General features: G+C 41.3%; 2 non-coding genes across 2 annotated transcripts; both read left to right on the forward strand.

Annotated features, from left to right (window-relative positions):
- Positions 1-3,129: 3,129 nt before the first annotated feature.
- On the forward strand, positions 3,130-3,201 carry TRNAT-CGU. The gene has a single exon. It is a non-coding gene; the product is annotated as a tRNA-Thr (tRNA).
- Positions 3,202-4,953: 1,752 nt separating this feature from the next.
- TRNAT-CGU lies at positions 4,954-5,025 on the forward strand. Its single transcript has one exon. It is a non-coding gene; the product is annotated as a tRNA-Thr (tRNA).
- The last annotated feature ends 445 nt before the right edge of the window (positions 5,026-5,470 follow it).

Below are 5,470 nucleotides of genomic sequence, written 5' to 3' on the forward strand. Positions count from 1 at the left end.
TGTTCTTTATCTTACAGGCTAATTCTATTAGAATTATAAGTATTGGTGCTAATGATTCATTAACCTCCCTGGCGGTATTCCCGAGTCTGGCTCGGGGTGAATTTTCAATGCTAGGAGCGGTAACCCTGAGCCAGACTCGGGGCTGCAGAGAAAACTGACACTCACCTTGTCCCTGCGAGCCCACGGCGTCCTCTGCTGTACGCGTGTGTATTGTGAATACACACAATACAATGTAATCTGCTATGATTACACTTATGTATCAAACTATTTCACTTCAATTTTGTCCCTAGAGCTTTGTCCAGTGCCCTGCCTGACACTTTTTCACAATTTTAAGAAATTATAATATAATAAATAATTATAAAAAATTATAATAAAATAATTAAAAAAATGGTCCAGTAAATGGGAATTCTGGGGTCGTTGCCTGATCCGTACCACAGTAAATAAAGTACCAAGTTCGCACATCACTGAGCTCGGTCGCAGAATCCTCGCTGTCCTCACTTTCAGTGTCTGTTGAGGAATTTCCCAACGAATCGCTATCACTCAATTCTGCAAGTAGTTCTAATTTACTATCGCTGTTTTCTACCTGGTCTAAAACCGCTTTTGACCTAAAACAGCGACGATTCTGCGACCGAGCTCAGTGATGTGCGAACTTGGTACTCTATTGACTGTGGTACGGATCAGGCTGCGCCCCCAGAATTCCCATTTACTGGACCATTTTTATTATTATATTATAATTTTCTATAATTATTATATTATAATTTCTTATAATTATTTATAATTTATTATATTATAATTTTTTTATTTCATGTTTCAAACTTTATTATACCCGGGATGTCTACTGGACTCTTGTTTGGACAGATTTAGGTGAGTTATTCCTAAGATTTACTAAGAATTACAGGCCTACAGTATAAACAACAAATTTCCATGCAAAAAATTTACCGCTTTTGGTACAAAATTCCTGACATAATCATACCGCCAGGGAGGTTAACAAACAACACATAATGCACTTATGGTCAAGATTGAATTTGTTTCCTCCAACTGCAAGGAATTAATTCAGACTCACACACAACATACCATTTGCCAGAATATGAGGTTGGAATCATCTTTGTTCAGTGTGTGTCCTGGATGTGGTGAAATTACCGACCTTCTTAGGGGAGTGGTTTGATAGTGACAATTGTTAGAATATGCTATGCACACCCTATAGCCAATAATATGCAGTGTTCAGAATATACTTTTCACCAACCAATAGTCAAAGGGATGCTCCACAAGTCCTCAGCATTGAAACAAGTTATATCTAATGACATCACCTGCGTAGAAGAGTGAGAACATCACACCGTGTTTCACGGCAAGGAAACCGTGAGTGCTTGGTGAATGCCATTTGCATGTGATTTCCACCACTACATAGAGCTGAGGAGCATAGGAAATTCCTATGTTCCTTAACGCAAAACCTAATCTAACTATTCTATTTGAAATGCCCCCTTCTCATCCCATCAGATAGGGTATCCAATGCTCATTTTGTTAGGGGACGATACAAAATAGAGCATTATTCACCTTAATTCCGGGTCTCATAGCTTTTCTTCCTGCTGGTTTTGGTTGAGGTGGCCTGGCTTCTTCTAGAACAGATACCTGGAATTGGGTGAGGAATCTCTCTTGTAGGTCCCAGACGGTCGCTCTCACTAGCTCCTCTGCGGCACCTCTCAACAAGAAGACTCCACCTCCGGCCCAGCTTCCATCAGGTCTTTCCTCAGAAGTATCTGGGATCTCTGTGTTCTCAGCATCTGCCACTTGCCAAGGAGCACTCAAGGTTAGTAGTAGTATCCTCTTAGAACAAGGCACCCATCACCTGCCACGTGTATGGGGCCCAAGCAAAGTATCTGCGGTGTCTCAGGCCTCTAGGCCCCCAGCACCTGCCATGTGCTGAGGCCCAGGCCTTTTTCATCTGCATCACAGAGACCTCCTAGGGAGAGGCCCCTAGAGGGGAAGAGAGCTCTGCACAGTGTCCCCAAACCTTTTATCACCTACCCTCCACCATACCTCCTGAGTCATCCTACTCAGGGATTGGTTAGGGTCAGGTGCATGGTCATAGTCTGAGGATGGATCCTCCTTCACTTTATGCCAAGGCTCCCTTTTCCTAAGCAACAGGAGGAGCAATCGATCCAGCAAACTCAGGGACACCTGTTGAATGCAAAACTCTGAATACTCAGTATCTAGGCTGGTTACAGTCCAGATATTCACTAGATTTAGTAGTGACATTTTAGAGGGCGCTACAGTAGGATGCCATCGTTTTTGTTCAGCGTCAATAATGGTCTCAGTCTCTATATCAATATTCATAATACCAAGACATGCAATAATGAACAGTATGAATAGGGTGCAGTGGTCTCATAGATCGAGGATCATTGGTTTGATCCCCATTGGTGCCTGAGGCTTTGATCTAATTCATTGACAAACATCAGTGTTTGTGTTTATAGATGAACAACACAACTTTCACTTATAAATAAGATTGCATCATGAATTTTCTCCGATTGCCAAATAACTTTTTTTTAAATTGACTTAACACATATCAGAGTTGATCCTCTGTCACTGCGGTAGGAGAGGTCCATGCTAAACCATCTAACAGAATGGGGTATAAGCCTCACGGTGTGATTATCAAAAAAACAGGTGTTGTGAAAAGTTAAATGGACGAATGAATAAATATGTGAAATAAATATAAGAATAAATACAAAAAATATAAAATATGTTGGTCTTTTCTTTCAACAGCGTATCAGTGCGTGATATATGTGGATACTGTGTAGCAAAATCAATAATGTGGATCTCTCTTCAGAGAGAGTAATAGTCTAAGTGGTTAAAACTAAATAAATGTATGTGTTTAAAACCGCAGTTTTAAACAAGTGATATCAAACCACTATAATAAGGATACGAATATGTAGAATTATATATAAAGAATTCATATATATCAAAATAAACTGCATATAATGGGGTCCAGTGATAACTAAGTGGCTTGGGGAACAAGCATTGAGTATGCAAGAATGGGCTGCCATCAGTCAGAATGCGGCCCAGCAGTTGATTGACAGCAAGCCGGGGTGAATTGCAGAGATTTGTGTCATTCTCAAAAGAGGATTTTATACATAGGGCACAGTGGCCAAGTGGTAAGGCGTTGGTCTCGTAAACCAAAGATCATGGGTTCAATCCCCATCTGTGCCTGATTCTTTAACTCCCAGCCTAGTGCAGAATTATAAACACTGGTGTCTAATGGATTTCTTAATTACCATAGTGTACTGCACATATGGTTGAGAATGGCAGGTTGGAATCATCTTCCTTCACAAATCAGAAATGGTCTCTCTCCATCAACATTCATAATACAAAAACATGCATTCAGGGCTGTCTTTAACGCAAAAGGGGCAGTTGCCACGGGGACAGTCATTGCTGTGGGGCCCAAAGCAGCTGCCCCTTGAGCCTGCTAAAGATACACATGCAGCACTGCTCTGTTCACTATTCAATCGGCATTGCATAGTGTTGCTCCACCCCTGCTGAACGCTGTGTAGCGTGACCACATGATGTCTCATGCGGGGTCACATCTCCCTCTGATGTCTCCTCCCATCTGCTCTGCAGGAGGAGGATGTTGCAGGAGGCGGGGGCGTGATGGGGACATGGCGTCTCTGTAAGGGGGAGGGGGAAAGAAAGATTGCCCAGGGTCCAATCAATATTAAAGATGGCCTTGCATGCATTTTTGATCCCCATCTGTGCCTGGGGCTTCAACCTAATTCATTGCTAAAAATCAATGTTTGTGTTTATAGATGGACAACACAACTTTCACTTATAGATGAGGTGACATAGTTTTCCGATCCCCAGGACTGCGATAGGCAGAGAAGGCCGGTAGGCTGTGTCACGCACTCCTACGGAGAGGTGAGACGGCCAGGTAAGCCCTCTCGAGAAAAGGAAGACAGTATTACGACATAATCCTGAGAGATGCTGGGAGATTGTCAGTAAGAGACTCCACAATTAAGCTTCTCGCAGGTTTATCCTCATTCCTCGCAAACATGTTTTTTCATGTTTGCGAGGAATGAGGATAAACCTGCGAGAAGGTCCCCTTTCCTGATACTTTGAGGTGAAGAAGGAACGGAACATATGACGGAACGGAACATATGACGGAACATAGAAACCTTTCCCGGAAAATCAGACGGCTTTCGTTCTTCTGACATCTGGTGAGTGTATCGCCTACGGGGGTTTCTTCTTCTGACAAGCAATTTTCCTCAGCACTTCAAGTGTGGACACATACCCTTCGCTCAACATCAGTTTTTCGTGAATGAGATGTAACCGGACATTGATACATTATATATATAATTTTTTGACATTTTTTCATAAGATACTATTAATTAATTTTATATGTTTTACATATGAACTTTATATGCAGTTTATTTTTATATATATGAATTCTTTATATATAATTCTACATATTTGTATCCTTATTATAGTGGTTTGATATCACTTGTTTAAAACTACGGCTTTAAACACATACATTTATTTCGTTTTAACCAATTAGGCTATTACTCTCTATGAAGAGAGATCCATTTTATTCACTTTGCTACACACTATCCACATATATCACGCACTGATACGCTGTTGAAAGAAAAGACCAACATATTTAATATTCTTTGCATTTATTTTTATTTTTATTTCGCATATTTATTCATTCATCCATTTAACTTTTCACAACACCTGTTTTTTTGATAATCACACCGTGAGGCTTATAGTGCTGTACCATTGACCAATTAAGCTAGCCTGAGTTGTAGCGGCTTGCAGCCAGTCCGGTTTTTCTTCTTTTTCATTTATTTTTTGTCGATAGCGCAGGGCATTTGTTTTATCAACAGAATGGGGTCACCAGTTTGAAATGGTGTCACCCTGTGAATACAAGATATATGGAGCCGTTGTGGTTTAGATGTCTTCCAGGTAGCTGGTGCAGTGGCCAAGTGGTAAGGCATTGGTCTCGTAAACCAAAGATCATGGGTTCAATCCCCATCTGTGCCCTGTTTCTATAAATCCCAGCCTGATACTCAGACCAATATGAACATTGATGATAATGGCTTCATTAGAAATTAACCCTAACCTTGTACAGGAGAATGAAGGAGCTATCTTTGTTCAGTCATCATATAGGGCCACCATCTCTCTCTAAGACAAGGTTTGTTATGGAAATCCTGATGCCTGTGCACTTCTTGTCTGACACAGATCAATTACTCACCATGTGACATGTTGCAGTCTGATGATGGAAATGCTCCTCCTGCCTGCAGAATGCTGATGACATCATCTCAGCCTAGGCAACATCACTGTGTGTGTCACAGAAAGTGCAATATTTTATCCAACACTGGTTAGAGAAATATTTTACAATGGGGAACATTTCAGTGCAATCCATTTCCACTTCAATGAAATGAAATGACAGCACTGTGTGCAGCTTCCCCCCCCCCCCCCCCCCCCC

Source organism: Nanorana parkeri, unplaced genomic scaffold (genome assembly GCF_000935625.1).
Source record: "Nanorana parkeri isolate BGI_ZX_2015 unplaced genomic scaffold, ASM93562v1 scaffold1595, whole genome shotgun sequence".
NCBI lineage: Eukaryota > Metazoa > Chordata > Amphibia > Anura > Dicroglossidae > Nanorana > Nanorana parkeri.